The sequence below is a fragment of the Pogoniulus pusillus genome, chromosome 3 (assembly GCF_015220805.1).
Source record: "Pogoniulus pusillus isolate bPogPus1 chromosome 3, bPogPus1.pri, whole genome shotgun sequence".
In the NCBI taxonomy this organism is placed as follows: Eukaryota; Metazoa; Chordata; class Aves; order Piciformes; family Lybiidae; genus Pogoniulus; species Pogoniulus pusillus.
Window position 1 is genome coordinate 1628894 of NC_087266.1, and position 20857 is coordinate 1649750.

Here is a 20857-nt window from a genome sequence, read left to right on the forward strand (position 1 = left end):
TGCACCCACTTTAACCCTTTGCTGCCAACACTCAAGGGTTCAGTGAGAATGATCTTTTCATCTGAGGCTGTGCAGCTACCTCTTTGTGCAGGCACTTGCATAGCAGAGACCAAAAGAGCTTCCTTTTTCCACACCCTACATTGCGTGGCAAGGTCCTGCAGCTGGGTGGAGGCAATGCCAAGCACCAATGCAGGCTGGGCAGTGAGTGTCTGGAGAGCAGCCCTGAGGAGAGGGACTTGGGGGTGCTGCTGGAGGAGAAGCTCAGCAGGAGCCAGCAGTGTGCACTTGCAGCCCAGAAAGCCAAGCAGAGCCTGGGCTGCAGCAGCAGCAGTGTGGCCAGCAGGGCCAGGGAGGGGATTCTCCCCCTCTGCTGTGCTCTGCTGAGACCCCCCCTGGAGTCCTGCATCCAGCTCTGGAGCCCCTGGGACAAGAGGGCTGTGGAGATGCTGGAGAGTGTCCAGAGCAGGGCCAGGAGGATGCTGAGAGGCTGCAGCAGCTCTGCTGTGAGCACAGCCTGAAAGAGTTGGGGCTGTGCAGGCTGGAGCAGAGGAGGCTCCCAGGGGACCTTCTTGTGGCCTTGCAGCATCTGAAGGGGGCTGCAAAAAAGCTGGGGAGGGACTTCTGAGGGTGTGAGGGAGTGTCAGGAGTGGGGGGAATGGAGCAAAGGTGGAGGTGTGGAGAGTGAGGCTGGAGGTGAGGAGGAAGTTGTTGAGCAGGAGAGTGGTGAGAGGCTGGACTGGGTTGCCCAGGGAGGTGGTTGAGGCCCCATGGCTGGAGGTGTTTGAGGCCAGGCTGGCTGAGGCTGTGTGCAGCCTGCTCTAGGGTAGGGTGTCCCTGGGCATGGCAGGGGGGTTGGAACTGGCTGCTCCTTGTGGCCCCTTCCAACCCTGCCTCCTTCTATGCTTCTACAACCTTCAGGAGCCCAGAAACAGTCTTGCCCTCCTCCTCATCTTCTAAAAACTCCACAAGTGTAGAGCTCTTTTATCTCCTTTTGCATCTGTCCCTCCAGCCTCATTTCTGTTACTTCCCTGTTTACCTGCTAGAAAGTAACCAGGATTAAAGGCACAAATTACTTCAGAACGAACTAAACCCAAAAACCAGCAACAAAATATCCCCCCCTTCCACGCACCCCCTCCCCTCTGGCACTGATTAGCAACATCAGACCCAATTTCCAGAAAGACATTTAAGAGTATTTAAAAATACTTCCCCAGCTTAGGTGCCAAATCCCAACAGTTTGTGAGGGAATCAACTGCCCACATGCCTGCTGCACTCCCACCAGCTGCCTACCCACACCTCTGAGCATGGAGCCACACAGAGCCAGAGAACCAGACAGCTTGGCACAGAGCTCCAAGCTCAGCCAGCCCAACCTAGCACCCAGCCCTGCCCAACCAACCAGACCATGGCACTAAGTGCCCCAGCCAGGCTTGGCTGCAACACCTCCAGCCACAGCCACTCCACCACCTCCCTGGGCAGCCCATTCCAATGCCAATCACTCTCTCTGCCAGCAACTTCCTAACAACATCCAGCCTAGACCTGCCCTGCCACAGCTTCAGACTCTGTCCCCTTCTTCTCTTGCTGCTTGCCTGGCAGCAGAGCCCAACCCCACCTGGCTACAAGAACCTGTTCCTACCATCCCTCCTAAATCTGCCCTTCCCCAGTTTGAAGCCATTGCCCCTTCCCTTATCACCACAGGTCTCTGCAAACAGTCTCTCTGCAGCTGTCTTGTAGCCCCCTTCAGGTACTGGAAGGCTGCCATTAGGTCTCCCCAGAGCCTCCTCTTTTCCTGGCTGGCTACATAAGCTGCCCTGTCCCCATAAACCCTGCTTCCCCATGAGCACACTGGAGAGCAGCTGGGAGAGGGGACTGCTGTCATGAGCTGGCAGGATGCTGCCTCGGGCAGTGGAGCTTCCATGGGAAGGCAGAAGCTCTGCTGCGACACAGCAGTGAGTCACTCCATGACAGGAGGCTGAGGCATCCAGATGCTGTTCTCAGACTCCAGCAATGACATTGCTTTGCCTTCTCTAACTGAAGGATCTGCCTTTATTGAACCTAGAGCTCAGACACCACCTGTGACCATCTGCCTCTGCGTGAAGACAACTACCCAGGAGGAGACACTGGTCCTGCTCTGCTCTTTGGCTCTGGGCAGAGCTTTGAAGGAACCCTGAGGGGGAGTTGTGGGTTTCCTTCTTTTTTGCTTTTCTTTCTTGTAGAATGTCCTGCTTTTGCCATCCTCAGCCCTACCCTCACCCTAAAAGTCATCTACACATTCAAGTATCTCCATCGATGACACTGATGAGGGGACAGAGTCTGCTCAGCAAGTTTGCTGATGACACCAAACTGGGAGGCTTGGCTGAGACACCTGAAGGCTGAGCAGCAACCCAGTGAGACTTGCACAGACTGAGAGCTGGGCACAGAGGAACCAAATGAGGTTCAGCAAGGACAAGTGCAGAGTCCTGCACCTGGGGAGGGATAAACTGCAGCAGCACAGGCTGGGAGGTGACTGCTGGAGAGCAACCCCAAGGAGAGGGAGCTGGCAGTGCTGGGGGAGAACATCCATGGCACAGCAATGTGCCCTGGGGCCAAGAGGCCAGTGGGGTCCTGGGGTGTATTACAAAGAGTGTCCAGCAGATCAAGATAAGTTCTCCTGCCCCTCTGCTCTGCTGAGACCTCATCTTGAGTACTGCCTTCAGTTTTGGGCTCCCCAGTAGAAGAGGGACAGAAACTGCTGGAGAGGGTCCAGTGGAGTGTTAGAGGATGATGAGGGGACTGGAGCACTGCCTGGTCAGGAGAGGCTGAGGGCCCTGGGGCTGCTTAGTCTGGAGAAGAGAAGAATCAGAGGGGATTGAATCAATGTTTCTAAACATCTGAGGGCTGGTCAGGAATCACAGAATCCAGCAGGTTGGAAGAGAGCTCCAAGCTCAGCCAGCCCAGCCTAGCACCCAGCCCTGCCCCAGGCCAGGTTGTTTGGGGCTTTGAGCACCCTGCTCTAGTTGAAGCCATCCCTGCTGACTGCAGTGGGGGGGGACTAGGCTAGGGTGTCCCTGCCCATGGCAGGGGGGGTGGAATTAGATGATCCTTGTGGTGGTCCCTTCCAACCCTGACTGATTCTATGACTATATTTGTAAGGATCCCCTCCAACCCAAAGCATTCTATGACTGTTTCTCATCAGGGAAAGGGAAGATGAGCAGGAGATGAACAAAGGCAAAAGGCACACACACAAACAAGGCTTTAAAAGACCTAAGCATGAAATGGAGACAGAGAAAAGAAGCCAAACAAAGAGGAAGGATACAGAAGTTAGCTCACTCACACTGCAAGTGAGATGTAGTGTGACTGCCAGGGCTGCCAGATGTGGAGAGAGAGACACCAGTCTGGCACTGGGAGGTCACAGCTTCATCTAGACAAAGATGCCAGCTATATTTTGTTCACACTCTTCAAATCTGAGTTAGGAACATAAGCAAGGGCTTAAAGCAGGCCTGGAGAAGCAGTTCTGGTCCCTCCTCTTTCACACTGTTCAGGCACTGGATGAAAATCCTGCTGCTTTCTGTGAATTTGGTGCAGCTTTTGCAACTCATCCTCTCTGCTACTGAGGAAGTCAAAACTGCCTGGAGGAATTTTTAAGACACACAAATGCAATGGACTGAAATGATTCCTTTACCAGTCACCTAGACTGATGCAACAGGAAGAAATCTGATGAGCCAGAAATTAAGACAGGGGCTTTATTACATCAACCTAACTGTGATAACAATTCTTTGTCAGTGATGCTGCAGTTCTCTCTCCTTCCTCCCATCAAAACTTGCTTGCTGCAAGGGCTGCCCAGGGAAGGCTGCAGAGGTTTTGGAGACTTTAGTTACAATTCAAACAACCTATTCTTAAGATGCAATAGATAGAAACAAGCAGGTTGGAAGAGAGCTCCAAGCTCAGCCAGCCCAACCTAGCACCCAGCCCTGCCCAACCAACCAGACCATGGCACTAAGTGCCCCAGCCAGGCTTGGCTGCAACACCTCCAGCCACAGCCACTCCACCACCTCCCTGGGCAGCCCATTCCAGTGCCAATCACTCTCTCTGCCAGCAACTTCCTCCTCACATCCAGCCTAGACCTGCCCTGGCACAGCTTCAGACTCTGTCCCCTTCTTCTCTTGCTGCTTGCCTGGCAGCAGAGCCCAACCCCACCTGGCTACAGCCTCCCTGCAGGCAGCAATCAGCTCTGCCCTCAGCCTCCTCTGCTGCAGGCTGCACCCCCCCCAGCTCCCTCAGCCTCTCCTCACAGGGCTCTGCTCCAGGCCCCTCCCCAGCCTTGCTGCCCTGCTCCAAACACCTTCCAGCACCTCAACAGCTCTCTGCAATCCAGGAGCCCACAACTGGACACAGCACTCCAGGTGTGAGTGCTGAGCACTGGACTCTCTCCAGTAGCTCCTTCTCTCTTGAACTTGAGAAGCACAAAACTAGATACAGTACAGAAGCTGTGGCTTCTCTAGAGCAGAGGAGAAAGAGAACCTCCCTTTTGTCAGCTTCTTCTCCACAATCTGCAATCTGCTATGGCTGTGATGCCACAAATACAACGTGGAAATTGAACTCCCATCTCAATCCAAAGTGGGAGTGATGATGAGCCAATGGCAGGGCAAGGCAGGGATGCCAACTCTAAGCCTGTGGTTAACATTTGGTGGTTAAACAGGAGACTGTGCTCTCCTGGGCAGCCTGGCAGTTCCATTTAATCACATTTCTGTGGGAAAAAGGAGCAGCAGTGACCACATCCACAACAAGTGCCATCCATTTAATCACTCCAGGATCTTTGATTCAGGTCCTTCTCTTCCTCCAGCCTCCCTCTTGCACAGAAACTGAACAATCCTAGAGCAATTGCTCATTTCAGCTAGAAGTGCCACGAGTCCAGAGGCTCAAACCCTCTGAAGCAAATCCTTTGTTATAGAAGTTAACAAAATGTACTACTTAGTAAAGCAGAGAGATTCACATCAGAAATCCAGCTGTAAATCATGCAAGGTGCCACAAAGCAATTAGATCTGTGGCATGAAATAAACCACATTTCTTTATTTTGGAGGATGTTTACTAGGGATTAGGGGAAATGAGAGAGAGATTTGCCACTGGAATGGGCTGCTCAGGGAGGTGCTGGAGTGGCCGTGGCTGGAGGTGTTGCAGCCAAGCCTGGCTGGGGCACTTAGTGCCATGGTCTGGTTGGTTGGGCAGGGCTGGGTGCTAGGTTGGGCTGGCTGAGCCTGGAGCGCTCTTCCAACCTGTCTGATTCTATGATTCTGTGACATGAATCCCTGTGTCTAAGATGGTTAGCAGCTGGACTCAAAGCTCTTAAAGGTCTTTTCCTCTGGAGGTGTTGCAGCCAAGCCTGGCTGGGGCACTTAGTGCCATGGTCTGGTTGGTTGGGCAGGGTGCTAGGTTGGGCTGGCTGAGCTTGGAGCTCTCTTCCAGCCTGCCTGATTCTATGATCCCTTCAGGTATTGGAAGGCAGCTCTAAGGTCCCCCTGGAGTATTCCCTTCTCTAGGCTGAACAACCTCAGCTCCCTCACCTGTCCTCGTAGCAGAAGTGCTCCAGCCCTTGGCTCATCTTTGTAGCCCTCCTCCGGACTTGTTCCAACAGCTCTTTGTCCTTCTTATGATGGGGACACCAGAACTGGCTGCAGTGTTTGAGGTGGAGTCTCACAAGAGCAGAGCAAAGTGGGAGAATCATCTCTTGCCCTGCTGGCCACGCTCCTCTTGATGCAGCTCTCTAATGAACTTCTTCCTTGAGCTCCTGAATGGAAATCCAAAGGTTTCCCTTCTATGTGCTTTGTTTTGAGACACCTCTGTCTGAGCTGCCATGAATTGGTCAGTGTGTGACTAGCTGCCTTTTAAATTTTGGCCTTAAAGACAGCAAATAGCCCAAATATGCACTACTCTGGATCACTCTCAATGAAAGCAGCACTAATCCTATGACTGCATCTTCCAGTCTATTAAAAACCAGGGCCTAACAAAACCAACTCCACTCAGAGTTAGCACATCCCATGCTCTGCAGAGGAAAATGACATTAGAACTTGCCTGAAAGGAGGAGGAGATGTAAATTGTTCTGTTTCCAGAAGAAGTGCAAAATATAATGGGGAGTTCTATAATTGAATGTCTTATTAATTTTCATGAGCTAATCAATATTGCATTTCAAATCCTGCTGAGTGCCAATTCCTGTCTGTGCTGGGCACTCCCTGGTCTTTGCAGCTGTTACCTCACTGTTCAGACAACCTTCTGTTGTGAAGGGACAGCAGAATCCAGCTTCAGGTGAGCAGTTCAGTGAACCAGGAAAACAAAGGATACTTTATAAGCCTGGGGTGTTTTTCCTCCTCTGCTTCAACAGAGGCTGGAGCTACAGAGCTCAGGGACAGCCTCAAACACAGACTGCAACTTGCAGAGGGCCCTGAATCATAGAATCAGTCAGGGTTGGAAGGGACCACAAGGAGCAGCCAGTGCCAACCCCCTGCCATGCCCAGGGACACCCTACCCTAGAGCAGGCTGCACACAGCCTCAGCCAGCCTGGCCTCAAACACCTCCAGCCATGGGGCCTCAACCACCTCCCTGGGCAACCCACTCCAGCCTCTCACCACTCTCCTGCTCAACAACTTCCTCCTCACCTCCAGCCTCACTCTCCCCACCTCCACCTTTGCTCCATTCCTCCCACTCCTGACACTCCCTCACACCCTCCAAAGTCCCTCCCCAGCCTCTTTGTAGTCTACCTTTAAATCCTGGAAGGCCACAAGAAGGTCCCCTGGGAGCCTCCTCTGCTCCAGCCTGCACAGCCCCAACTCTTTCAGGCTGTACTCACAGCAGAGCTGCTGCAGCCCTCTCAGCATCCTCCTGACCCTGCTCTAGACACTCTCCAGCATCTCCACAGCCCTTTTGCAATAGGAGATCCAGAACTGGATGCAGGACTCCAGGTGGGGTCTCAGCAGAGCAGAGTAGAGGAGAATCACCTCCCTCGACCTCACAGCCTCAGCAGTACAGATAGGACTGAGCAAGGGAGGTTGGAATATTCCTCCCTTCTGCTGCAGAAGGAAATCAGCTTTTCCCTTCATCTCCAACAAGTCTAAACCACAGAGGCAGAGGAATTCCACATTCAGCTGTGACTTCTAGCCTCTCCACAGCACGACTGAAGTAAGACATTCCTGGAATACCTACTTAAAGGCAAAGGATAGATTCATCCTGGCACAAAGCCTTTGAGCTCAGCTGGTTGGGGGAATTGCATAATGCTCACTTACAGAGAGCTGGGGAAATTAAATCCAAGTTCTCTGCTCTTTCTACAGAGGAGTTTGGGTTAAGTGGCCAAGCTATTTGTACTTTAAGATCAGCAGAGCATTTGGGAGTATGTAGGTGCAGGAAATAATCTATAGTGGGAACTCTTTGTGCTCCAGAGGTGATAAGGTAACTCACACTGCACTAAGCTTTCTCTATGTAAATGAGGAGGGAAAACCACATGAAGCAAGCCACCAAAGATAAATACTCCTCCCTCCAGCTTCTATTTCATGAATAGAACATAAGCCCTGAGAAATGTGCTTCATCTTGGATGAGGCATCAGCTGAAATATTGGTGTGTAGCCACTAAGAGTCCCTAAGGGAATGGACAGCTCAAAGCCCTGCCAATGCTTAGTGAAACTCCAGGTCCCAAGGTGCTGAGACACCTTTAGAGAGCCATTCCTTCAGACTGTGGCCTAACCTCTTTGTCTTTGGTTTTCCTTCTCTCTGCTGCCATCTGTGAAGTCATCAAATGCCATCAGCTCTAAACCACAGACCAGCACACGGTAACTTGCTGCATCCCATTCAGGGTCAGGCTGGATTGGGCTCTAGCTGAAGCTGCCCCTGCTTTGGGAAGAGCTGACTGGACCAGATGACCCTTAGAGGCCACTTCAACCCAAACCATTCTACACTTCACAGGCTCACAGGATATTAGGGGTTGGAAGGGACCCAAGAAGATCATCAAGATCAACCCCCCTGCCAGAGCAGGGACTTCTGCTGATGCAGCCCAGGACCTGCTGGCCACACTTCTCCTGATGCAGCCCAGGCTGCACAGTTCAATTCATGTGAAGAACCAGATCAGAGGATCACAGACTCACAGCGTGTCAGCGGTTGGAAAGGACCCAAGGAGATCATCCAGGCCAACCCCCCTGCCAGAGTAGGACAATACCAACACAGATCACAGAGGAACACATCCAGACAGGCCTTGAAAGGCTCCAGAGACAGAGACTCCACAACCTCTCTGAGGAGCCTGTGCCAGGGCTCTGGGACCCTTGTTCTATGACCAACATCCACCTAGCCCATGAGAAGCTGAGATGGTATCTTAAGGTAAACTTAAATGACTCCTCCAGCTCCAAAACACACAGAACATTAACAGTAATTCCTTTTCTCCCCCATTCTCTGTTTGGATTACAGGAATGAACTGGCTTTAAGAAGATAAAAGCAGGCATAGAATCAACCAGGTTGGAAGAGACCTCCAAGCTCATCCAGTCCAACCTAGCACCCAGCCCTAGCCAGACAACCAGACCATGGCACTAAGTGCCCCATCCAGTCTTGAACACCTCCAGGGACAGTGCCTCCACCACCTCCCTGGGCAGCCCATTCCAACGGGAACAAGGCTTCCCATTTGACTTGCTCACAGTCACACAGCTGCAAGCCCACCTAGATCAAGGAGATGTTTTCAGGCAGAGGCCATATGCTTCAAGGTAGTCACAATACACTGCACATGTTGCCTCTTAGGCAGTGATTTCTTCTCCAGGAGCCCTTTGTGGTCCTAACTATTTCTTTACTACCTCTGGACCGCTCTAATTTGGGCTATTATTCCCAAATCAGGACCTTTCTTCTATGCCATTACCTCCTCTTTTCTCCCCTCCTATTTCAAAACCTCTGCTGATGAAATGATGGCTGCTTTACACCACTTTGCTTCACTGCCTCTAGACAGGAAGCAGGAAACAGACTGACTTTAAGGCAGTTGCACCAGCTTGAGGGTGAAATAAACTGGCTGCAAAGCAGGTCCAAAGACCGCAGGAGGAAGGGGAGTTACAGTTTAACCTGCATCTCAGACCAGACAAAGATGAGAAAGGCCATCATTAGCTACACAACTGGAAAGCAGGACTCTTGGCAGTCTGAAGAGCCCTGAGAATTCAACACAAGCATTTCAGTGCATAAACCAGAACTGAGTATTTCCTCTGCGTTCCCCTGGAAATGCACTTCATCAGATGACTCTTTCTGTTTTGCCTTCCCCACCTCAACAAGCAAGGGCTAAAATGAAGGGAATCTGTGAACACTCTGCTGCTGCAGGGCTCTTGCCAGTGGATTTGTTAGCACTGCTGCCTGCCTGCATCTCAGCAGCAAGAGGAGGAAGTGAAGCTCCTCTCAGCTACCTGCTGCCACAACCAACCTAATGCATAGCAGAGGAGACCAGGGTGATGACAAAGAGGAATCAGCACTTTTACAGTGTGACTCTGGCCTATTTTTAAATGCCTGCTGGAGGATGGTATGTACCACATCCTAAAAAAGGTCTTTTCCTCTCTACTGCTCATACTGGGAGCCTGAGAAGTCTTGTTCAGCCCTAAGCATCTGTTTCCTCACTGCGAGGGTGGGGAGGCACCAGAATAGGGTGTCCAGAAAGGCTGTAGATGCCCCTTCCCTGGAAGGGTTCAAAGCAAGGCTGGATGGGGCTTTGAGCAACCTGGTCTAGTGGAAGGTGTCCCTCTTTGTGGCAGGGGGTCAGAGCCAGAGAGTGTTTAAGGTTCCTTCCAACCCAAACCATTCCATGATTCTATGTTTTCAGCTCTAAGCATCACACAAATGCCACAAAGCCCTGAAGCTGGCATGTGCACCCCACTACCACATGCCAAAAAGGTGACAAGAGCATGGGAGGACCACAAGACTCCCATCTACAGCTCTGAGGATGTGCTTGAGCACTGAAAGGATAAAAGAGATAAATACCTGAGGGATGAATGTCAGGAAGGAAGGGACAGACTCTTCTCAGGTGCGCTCTGTGATAGGACAAGGGGTTAATGGGTACAAACCACAGCACAGGAAGTTCCACCTCAACATGAGGAAGAGCTTCTTTACTGTAAGGGTGATGGAGCACTGGAACAGAATGCCCAGAGAGGTTGTGGAGTCTCCTTCTCCAGGGACTTGCCAGCCCTGTCTAGATGTGTTCCTCTGCAACCTGCACTAGATTCTGTGGTCCTGCTCTGGCAGGGGGGTTGGATTTGATGATCTCTGGAGGTCCCTGTGATAAAGCAAGCTTCCTCTCCTGCACAAAGCCAGCAGAGTCACCACCAGTGTCTGCACCAAGCGCTACCCCTCACAGCCACATCATAAACACTGACTTGTGCCGCGCACAGTGGCACCCAAGCTCAGGAATGCCAAGCTTGAGCTTGGACCTAAGCCTGAGTAAAAACCTGGTCAGCAGAGGCAGGGGCAGACACGCAGGCATTTTTAAGCTATTAATTCCTAAAGAGCATCACATGCCTTATGCTGAGAAGGGAAGAACTGATCACAGTGACTTATGCACTACATAAGCAAGTATCTGCTGCCAGGCCCTGCCATTGCCATCTCTGGGAGCAGAGATGCAAAGCAGTTGCTACCAGGGGCAAGTGCACAAGAGTCACACACTAGACAAATTATCTTCTGCTTAAGCAAGCCAGTACAGAGACCAGCAACTCCTCCAGCAGAAGTGTCCCTTCCCATGGCAGGGGCATCGGAACTAGGTTAAGTTTAAGGTCCCTTCCAACCCAAACCACTCTATGATATGATTCTATGAGCCACATAGAATCAACCAGGTTGGGAGAGAGCTCCAAGCTCAGCCAGCCCAACCTAGCACCCAGCCCTGCCCAACCAACCAGACCATGGCACTAAGTGCCCCAACCAGGCTTGGCTGCAACACCTCCAGCCACGGCCACTCCACCACCTCCCTGGGCAGCCCATTCCAGTGCCAATCACTCTCTCTGCCAGGAACTGCCTCCTCACATCCAGCCTGAACCTGCCCTGCCACAGCTTCAGACTCTGTCCCCTTGTTCTATTGGTGGTTGCCTCCTATACAGGCCAAGATACCAGGTTGAGAAAATTAGTTCAGCTCCTTACTGGGCAGACAGAAAGGTTCTTTCACACCACACAGCCCTGGCTCACAATATTCTACCTTCCCATAGAGGTGAAGAGCCAACAAGAGATCTCCTTGTACCTGTTCAAAGGGACAACCTATTGACTAGGCTTTAAAGAAACATGACTTTAGAATTAAGTTGCCTGGTTTCAGGCTGTTTCTTGTACTTCCTCACACAGAGTGGGTCAGCTCCTTCACAAAGCCTGTTTGTTTCTGTTATCTGATGTTGACAGGATGAATTATAAACCCAGATCACTTCAAGAGTGGAGCTCTGCACCCTTTCTTTATTTCAGCACAGAGAAAAGCCTGTTTCAGCTCTAAGTGCTTCTGTATGCTCTCAAGAACGAGGGAACTGGATTGTAACAACTAGCTTTTGAAATTACAAGGCTTCCCACACCGAGGAAGCAAAACAGGTGCACAAAGGGGAGAGAGAGAAGGGAAGAAGCCACACTGCAGCTAGCTCACAGCCCTAAAACACTTAGCACACTGGGTCAAACTCAGTGCCTTGTAACCAAAGCTGAGAGACCAGGTCTGCACAGACCTGGCAGAGGACACAGTACAGAACCAGCAGCAATCAAGCAGCTCTTTGATCCCTTGGGCCAAAAGACTTTGAATCCAGCACAAGCCAGGCAGCCAGAAGCACAACAAGCAAGTGATACATCTTCACTTGTGCAAGCTGTGCTGGACCTGTCACACGTTTCTTCCAATACCCTTGTGATGCACAGGGGAGCATGAACCAAAAGCCTTACATTTCCCTGCTCCTTCATCCCCTCTCAGGAACATTCAGAGCACACAATATTCCCTAAAACCAACCAAAGCATTCCTACTGTCATGCTACAGAATTATTTTCCTCCTCAGTTGTATTTTTGGCTTTCATTTTCATGTCAAAGAATGGTAGTTTTAGCACCTCAGGGAAAGAAAAGTTGGTCCCTTCCCAGAGGACTCAGCCTAAACACCCACCCAGCTCATTAAACTTCAGCTGTGTTCTCCAGCACAGCTAACAACAAGTTCTGCCCCGTGGCCCATCACAGCAACAATCCACAGCTGAGCAGATTCAGGACTGAGACACGTTTAAATCTCCACCCTACCTGCTGTTCTCAGTGCAGAGAGGAGCTTCGCTTCTCTGACTCAGCCACAGAACACGCCGAGGGAAGAGCAGTCCCTAAGCATCCAATGGACACGCACACAAAGTGCTCCGCAAGGAGGTGTTTTTTCCCAGCTGCGAGCCAGATTAACTCACGCCCACACCGAGACGCTGGAGCAGCAGCTGGGGACATGCTCCTTGCTTTGCCAGGTGATGTGTGCAAGCAACACCAGGTGTGGGGGGAGGGAGGCGGCTCAGTGAAAGGCACCTGTGAGTCACTGTGCAAAGAGTAATTGCAAGCCAAGAGAACAAACACTCTTCCTCCTGTGCCCGGCGCAGCCATTTCACCCAGCCCCCACTTTCACTTTGAGAAGCCTGCCCGACTAAAGAGCTTTCCCAGTTGCTGTCGCATGTACAGACACACACACATCGCCCTTCGTGCGAGCCTCCCGGCTGCTCACAGCTACCCCGCAAAGAGCCACGTTTTGACATCAATCCCTAAACTCTGCTCCTGAAGCAAAGATCCTGGGAAGTAATGCGGGAATAAGGGTCCAGCAAAGCTCGGCAGGGGCAGATGCACCATGGCACACACACACACGGATGGAGCCAGCTACCCCCAGCGATCATGAATTTTAAACCCTCTGGATAACAAAAGCAGCAAGAAGAGGCATTGCAGGCACGGAGAGCTGTGGGTAGGGGCATTTCCAGGCACAGAGGAGGAGAAAAGCGCTACCTGCCCCTGAGGGCTCGTCCTATGGGTGATGCCTCTCCTTTGGACTCTCAAGAGAGCACCCAAAGGTGCCACCCATCTCGCGATGTCCCTCCACTACTCCACTACTACACCCCCCCCCCCCCCGGGAGAAGCCCCAACTTTGAGTAAGGGGCTGGGCTAGAGACCTCCTGAGGTCCCTTCCGATCCCAATGATCCCCTGAGCCTAACTTCAGCTTCGCTTTTGAGTACTTTAACAGGAAGACCCCACCGCTTCCAACACAGAGAGGGGCGGGGGGAGTTCCGAGCCGCGCTCCCACCTCCCCATCCCTGCGCACCAGCCACACAAAGCCCAGGGCTGCATCACCTCACCGCCCAGCAAAGGGTCCAGCTCCTCCAGCCTTTGTGTTTGCCCAAAGCCCCGACTGCTCCAGCCCAAGCCAGGGCCGGGATGTTCAGCAGAAACTCTGGGCTGAGCCCCGATTCTTACCTCAAACCTCCGCCCCAGACCCCCAGACGTGCGGCTCCAATGGGCTCCCCGCCCGCAAACCCCCGAGGGCTGAAGACAACTCCCTTTGTTAAATGAATGAGCATGGGAGGCAGGAGGGGGAAGGAAAGCAGGAGGAGGAAGGGAGACAGGAGGAGGAAGAGGCAGAACAGGGGGTAGCCAGGCTCGGTACCCTGCTCCTAAAGGGAACGGAAAGCCCCAACCGCTGCAGCCCTGTGCACACTTCCCTGCTCGGCAACCAGAGGCGAGGAAATCCCCCGGCCGGCCCGGCGGAACTCACCTTCCGCCCGCCGCAAGGTGCTGCCCGGCTCCCCGCTCCGCTCCCGGCTGCCTCCCTCCCTCCCGCCGCCCCTATTGTGGGCCCGGCACCCCCTCCGCCGCCGTCCGCCCTCCCCCCTCGCCCGCCTCACCGCGGCCATTGGCTCGGCGGGGGCCCGCCCCGCAGCCCCCTGCCTCCAAGGTGGGCAGCCGGGCACGGCGAGGGCAGGAGCCGGGGAGGGGGCAGGACCTTGCCGGCTTCCCTCGGGAAAGGGGCGGTGCGGGGGAGCCCCGGCGGCCCCGGGCTCGGGGCGCAGCATCTCTGCCGGGTGGCCTAGGGTGAAAAGTTTGGGGGTGCTGGGGAGGTACCTTCGCCGCGGTGCGGGGTTGGAGCCCGGAGCTTGCTTCCGGCTGCAGGGGAATGCAGGCTGTGGCAGAGCCTGGCTGCTGCGCGGAGCCCGGCACCTTCCCGGGGCACAGCGAAGGGGAGAGGGAGGGAGGGGAAGGAGGGAGGGAGGGAGGGAGGGAGAGAGGGAGAGAGGGAGGGAGAGGAAGGAGGGAGGGAGAGAGGGAGGGAGGGGAGAGAGGGAGGGAGGGGAGAGAGGGAGGGAGGGGAGAGAGGGAGGGGAAAGAGGGAGGGAGGGAGCGGCGTTGGCCCGGGACGTGGAAGTGTTTGGTGCCCACGCCATCCCCGGAGCCAGGCTGGCGGACCCGCGGCAGTCGCACCCTCGGGCGGCTTTACTCTGTCCCCGGGTGCCAGCGCAGTGTCCGCTCCTCTCTGCTGAGGGCCGGCGCGGGCAGAGCCAAAAAAGGCAAGGGCAAAGCGGGCTCTGCCCTGCTCCCGTGCGGCTCCAGCCGAGAGCTCCGTACCTTCCTTGTACCGCAGGGACGCGGGTGTCGGCTCTCCCTGGCATCCAGAGCTCGCTGCAAACTCGTCCCCCCCGAGTCCCCAGGAGTTTTCAGCTCGGTGTTGGCGCTGAGAGCGGCAGAGAGGAGGGATCTGGCGGCACAGCCACTCCGCTGCCGGGAGCGGAGCGTGGGCACGGTGAGGCTGCGTGCTTGGAACGTGGCGTCTAGGCACGGAGAAGCGAAATGTTAAGTGAGGCAGGTAGATGGAGACAAAAGGGAGACAAGTGGCACAGGTCGCCACCCCAGGCGTGCCCGTTAAACCAGACCGTGTGCCTCCGCAGGGCAGACCGGGGCCGCGCTGCCGCCGTCCTGTCCTTCCGCCTTGCCCCAGCCGCTATCAGCTGCCGTGAGAAGTTTGCTTGGGAGATAAAGCAGCAGAAAATTAACCTCGTGAAAATAAACAGCTGGAGGAAGTGAGAATGCGAGTCTGGGGAGAGTGGGGCTGCAGCAGAGCTGGCTTCACTCACAGAATCAAAGAACGGCTTGGGTTGGAAGGCACCTGGAAGATGTCCTACTCCCAACCCTCCTGCCATGGGCAGGGACACCTTCCACTAGACCCTGTTGCTCAAGGCCCTGTCCAACCTGACCCTGAACACTTCCAAGGAGGGGGCATCCACAGCTTCCTTGGGTAGCCTGTTCCAGTGTCTCATCACCCTCACTCTAAAAGAATTTCTTCCTAATCTCCAGCCAAAACCTACCCTCCTCTACCTTAAAGCCATTCCTCCTCCTCCTATCGCTACAAGCCCTTGTTGGCTCAGCCCCCTGTGAGGTTGCACACTTCCCTCTTGGAGTCAGTTAAAACTGGATTCAAAACCCCACTGCATGAGGTCCCCCAGAGCACAGTCAGACCATAGCAGCATTGTAGCCAGGTGGGGGGGTGGCCTCTTCTCCCAGGCAACCAGCAACAGAACAAGGGGACACAGTCTCAAGTTGTGCCAGGGTAGGTCTAGGCTGGATATTAGGAAGAAGTTCTTCACAGAGAGAGTGATTGGCATTGGAATGGGCTGCCCAGGGAGGTGGTGGAGTGGCCGTGGCTGGAGGTGTTGCAGCCAAGCCTGGCTGGGGCACTTAGTGCCATGGTCTGGTTGGTTGGGCAGGGCTGGGTGCTAGGTTGGGCTGGCTGAGCTTGGAGCTCTCTTCCAACCTGGTTGATTCTATGATTCTATGTGGATAGTCTGGCATTTGCCTGTGTCAGTACAGGACAGCATATTGGTCACTGCCTTTCAAAGGGCAGCCACCACCAGCCTGTCAAGAATCCTCCTGCCCCGTGGGAGCTGTGCTTGTGTGACTGCTAAGGAGGGGGGAACTGAGGTGAAACCAGTGCAGCTCAGCCTGGATGTTGGATCCATGGAGGAGGCATCACCAAAGCTGGAGTTAAAACCAGCCAACCTTCATCCCTGAACTGAAAAGTAGCTTCCTTCTGTGCCACCCTCAGAATCACAAAGCCTTTGCAGGAACAGGGATGCACCTTGGTCACCTGAAAAATTCACCTTGAAGCCCAGGCAAGAAACTGATCCAAAATACTCCTCTGTATGCCTTGTTTGGCAAAGTATTTCACTGTACACATTCATGCAACCACTTGGAGAATGGCTGTAGAAGGCCATTGCAGGGGTTGACCTAAGGCCTGCTCTACATACAGGTCAAGGGAGATGATTCTCCCCCTCTACTCTGCTCTGCTGAGACCCCAGCTGGAGTCCTGCATCCAGCTCTGGAGCCCCTGGGACAAGAGGGCTGTGGAGATGCTGGAGAGTGTCCAGAGCAGGGCCAGGAGGATGCTGAGAGGCTGCAGCAGCTCTGCTGTGAGCACAGCCTGAAAGAGTTGGGGCTGTGCAGGCTGGAGCAGAGGAGGCTCCCAAGGGACCTTCTTGTGGCATTCCAGCATCTGAAGGGGGCTCCAGAAAAGCTGGGGAGGGACTTTGGAGGGTGTGAGGGAGTGTCAGGAGTGGGGGGAACGGAGCAAAGGTGGAGGTGTGGAGAGTGAGGCTGGAGGTGAGGAGGAAGTTGTTGAGCAGGAGAGTGGTGAGAGGCTGGAGTGGGTTGCCCAGGGAGGTGGTTGAGGCCCCATGGCTGGAGGTGTTTGAGGCCAGGCTGGCTGAGGCTGTGTGCAGCCTGCTCTAGGGTAGGGTGTCCCTGGGCATGGCAGGGGGTTGGCACTGCCTGCTCCTTGTGCTCCCTTCCAACCCTGACTGGTTCTATGATTCTATCTTCTGCTGGTGTGTTGTTTAAAGGTACTTAAAGCAGCATGAAATAGCCAGCACTTTGATTACAGGTGCTTTTACAGCCACTTCAAGGTGAAAAATGACTTCATCTGCATGCAGCCTATCTCAATTCAAAACCTGTTTCTTACATCTTAGTGTATCCACTGCCAAAGGATCTCACTGCAAGATCCTAAGGAGATTACCTGGAAGGGATAGCCTGGGATTGTAACACTTACAGTTTCCTGACCTTACCCAATTTACAAGACTCAGAGTCATAGAACTGCCAGGGCTGGAAGGGACCTCAGGGATCATCTAGTTCTGAACCCCCTGCCATAAGCAGGAACATCTCACACTGAGTCAAGTTGCCCAGAGTCACATCCAGCCTGGCCTTAAAGACTTCCAGCAAGGGAGCTTCTACCACCTCCCTGGGCAACCTGTTTCAGCTGGAGGAAGCACTTCTTCCTATCATCTAATCTAAATCTACCCTCCTCTAGCTTGGATCCATTCCCCCAACTCCTATCACTACTCAGTATCCTAAAGAGTCCCTCCCCAGCATTCTTCTAGGCCCCCTTCAGATCCTGGAAGGCCACAATAAGGTCTCCTCAGAGCCTTCTGCTCTCCAGACTTCTTTTTCTGAAGCTACTGCTGGATATTTCAGAAGGAGTTCCCAAAGAAAAGGAGAAGGAGGCATTTGGGATGCCCACGGAGAGGATCGAGAGCTATTGCTGCTAGCAGGGATTTGCTGCTCGAGAAAGGTAGGAGTGAAATGTAGGTCATTTTAGGAGTGAAATGTTGATCATTTTATTTGTCTTCTGAGCACTCAGAGCAGAGAAAGTGCCCTGAGGGGGTTCTCAGGGCAAGGATCCCTCTTGCCTTGCATTCAGGGTAAAGTCAGATGGCCCCTTTCCAGCACGGGGAGGGAAAAGGGGATTTCTTACACCTCAAAAGGCTCTCTTGTGTTCTGTGGGAAGAAGCCTGGCACCAGGCCCCAGCCTCACAGACCAGCTCTGCTGGGCAATCAATTCCACAGTCATCATGCAAGAGCTACACCTTCAGAATGAGCAGTCCAGCTGCCTGTAGGGCACAGCAAGGAAAGACTGGATGAGGGATGAGGAACTTGGTGCCATGATCTAGTTGACTGGACAGGGCTGGGTGCTAGGTTGGACTGGATGAGCTTGGAGCTCTCTTCCAACCTGGTTGGTTCTATGATTCTATGGTTCTGTGCTGTCTTTTGTCAACAGTACCAATATCAACAGTTCTTACCCTGCCGTGAACCTCTGCTCCTGTGCTCCTCCCTGCCCTGTGCCAGGGCAAAGAACAGGACTACCTCATGTGTTTCCTGGTTGCTTTTCAGCCAGATCAGACCTCCAGGTGTCTTAGCTGACACAGTGGAAGGGGAAGACAAGAGCATGTGAAATCTCCCAAGCTGTGTCTCAGCTGAGGGGCAGGAACTTGTTCTGACCTAACAACTTAGTCACCTGCAATCATCTCTCCACTCCTTTCATCTGCTCCAGCAATTAAAGACAAATTGGCCTCAGCCTACTCGGAAGAAACCAGAGTTCAGGAGTGACTTGAAAGCTAATTACAAGTCTCTTTAGAAGTCTCAGGAGTCAGGCAAGGATTGGAAAAAGACAAAAGGGCTCCTACAGTTGCTCAACACACACTTGCAAAGTTCCTCAGTCAAAGGTCTCACTGAGAGGGTGCAGAAACAGCAAGCACTGGGCAAGCAGAACTGAAGGCAATGGTGGGTCAGCATCCTACTGCCTGGAGGCTTCTCACTTAGTAAATCAGAAGTCAGCCCAGCAAAATAATGTGGTGCTAATGGTGTGAAGAGATGGAGAAGACAGACTAACAGACTATGGTTCACCACTTCTGTTACACAGCTATGCAAAAAAACCCTGCAGCCCAGAAAGCCAAGCAGAGCCTGGGCTGCAGCAGCAGCAGTGTGGCCAGCAGGGACAGGGAGGGGATTCTCCCCCTCTGCTCTGCTCTGATGAGACCCCACCTGGAGTCCTGCATCCAGCTCTGGAGCCCCTGGGACAAGAGGGCTGTGGAGATGCTGGAGAGTGTCCAGAGCAGGGCCAGGAGGATGCTGAGAGGGTTGCAGCAGCTCTGCTGTGAGCACAGCCTGAAAGAGTTGGGGCTGTGCAGGCTGGAGCAGAGTAGCCCTCCAATAGACCCTCTCCAGCAGATCCCTGTCCCTCTTCAACTGGGGAGCCCAAACTGAAGGCAGTACTCAAGAAGAGGTCTCAGCAGGGCAGAGCAGAGGGGAAGGAGATTCATTTCATTCTGGGTTAATGGTCAGAGCATCATACTGGAAATGCTCCCAGTTGTCAGCTGGGCCAATATCTGTTTATTGAGAGGCTCACAGAAGAGAGTCTGGTACTGGTACAGCAGCAGTTACAACCTGGTACCTTTTCTGATGTTTAAAAGCCAAACAATCCAGGTCCTCCCTAAGGGTAACTTTCTCATTGGTGAAGTTACCCTGCAGTTGACTGAGAACTCAAGAGGAATCTTCATGCCACTGCCATTTTAAATCATCTCTTCCTGCTTCACTGAAGTCCTGGAATCTGGCAAACCCTCTAATGATGAATACACTTTCACATTCCAGATCTCCTCTAGCCAGGAAATTGCATGGAGACAGCTAAGAGCACTCAGAGCAGTCAGCAAGACTGCTAGAGAAGCCACAAGTGATTCTTTGCTTCTGGAAGCCTCTTGTGTCTGTGCAAGATAGAGCTGGGTAATGGCTTAGCAGTGAGGTCAGTCTTTGATTCATTAGCTAACAGCTGAATCTAACTACCTAGACCCCCAGTTTGAGGCACGCTGCTAATTCAAGCTTCAAAGATAAGGGGAATTTTACTCCCCACTGCACATCACTTCTCAATGAGCTGAAGTTTTGTTTCTTAAAAAATGATGGCTGGTAACATTAGGTAAGAAGAAACATATCCAAATGCCAGCAGGAGGTTAATTCTGGGGGGAGGGGGCCAAAAAACTACAGACTCATGGGGTCAGCTACTGGAGTAATGCAAACCTATGAAAATATCTATGGGAGTGCTGTGTCCAGTTCTGGGCTCCTCAAGTCAAGAGAGATGTTGAGGTGCTGGAAGGTGTTTGGAGCAGGGCAGCAAGGCTGGGGAGGGGCCTGGAGCAGAGCCCTGTGAGGAGAGGCTGAGGGAGCTGGGGGGGTGCAGCCTGCAGCAGAGGAGGCTCAGGGCAGAGCTCATTGCTGCCTGCAGCTGCCTGCAGGGAGGCTGTAGCCAGGTGGGGTTGGGCTCTGCTGCCAGGCAAGCAGCAAGAGAAGAAGGGGACAGAGTCTGAAGCTGTGGCAGGGCAGGTCTAGGCTGGATGTTGTTAGGAAGTTGCTGGCAGAGAGAGTGATTGGCACTGGAATGGGCTGCCCAGGGAGGTGGTGGAGTGGCCGTGGCTGGAGGTGTTGCAGCCAAGCCTGGCTGGGGCACTTAGTGCCATGGTCTGGTTGGTTGGGCAGGGCTGGGTGCTAGGTTGGGCTGTTTGAGCTTGGAGCTCTCTTCCAACCTGCCTGATTCTATGATTGGATAGGGCTGGGTGCTAGACTGGGCTGGCTGAGCTTGGAGGTCTCTTCCAACCTGGTTGGTTCTATGATTCTATGTGATCAAATTTACACCAAGATCTCACCATCTGCATTTTAATCCTACATTGTGCAGTGTGAGTGCCAGGACAGAAAAGCCTGCTCCCAGCTTTTAGAATCAGCACTGACATGCTCCAAAAGCAGGCAAGGAAACCAGAGTCAGAATTTCCTCTTTTAATCTCTGTATTACCCAGCCCTGCCTCAGAACTTCCCTCTGCCTGCAGTCCAAAAAGCCCCTGCCCAACCCTGCCACTATTTTCCCCCCTACTTCCTCCCATTTCTCCTTCCCTTTGTCACCCTCAGACTTACTCAATCATTCACCTCATTTTCAAAAGTCCTTTCCCTTCCCTAGGCAGCAGCTTAAGGCACACATGCAGTCTAGACACTCCTTTAGTGATCAGTGTTCCATCCTGACAGCAACTCTGCTTTGTGAGGCACAGGCAGCATTTCACGCTGGTGCTGCAGACGAAGG

At 53.2% G+C, this 20857-nt stretch overlaps 1 protein-coding gene and 1 long non-coding RNA gene across 6 annotated transcripts in view; one reads left to right on the forward strand and one right to left on the reverse strand.

The window, feature by feature from the left end:
- Positions 1-20857, reverse strand: part of PAK1 (p21 (RAC1) activated kinase 1) — a 114492-nt gene that overhangs the window by 61960 nt on the left and 31675 nt on the right. Inside the window, exon 1 of one of the 5 annotated variants that reach the window (XM_064168691.1) lies at positions 14542-14614. The exons of 1 other annotated variant lie outside the window; for it this stretch is intronic. The gene's annotated coding sequence lies outside the window, so the exon portion shown is untranslated. Of the gene's footprint in view, positions 1-13693; positions 13760-14040; positions 14135-14541; positions 14615-20857 lie in introns of those variants that run through there. 3 more of the 5 variants (XM_064168709.1, XM_064168681.1, XM_064168713.1) reach the window with 3 other exon arrangements.
- Positions 13912-15363, forward strand: LOC135188930 (uncharacterized). The gene is made up of 3 exons (XR_010307892.1): positions 13912-14010; positions 14558-14716; positions 14862-15363. It is a non-coding gene; the product is annotated as an uncharacterized LOC135188930 (long non-coding RNA).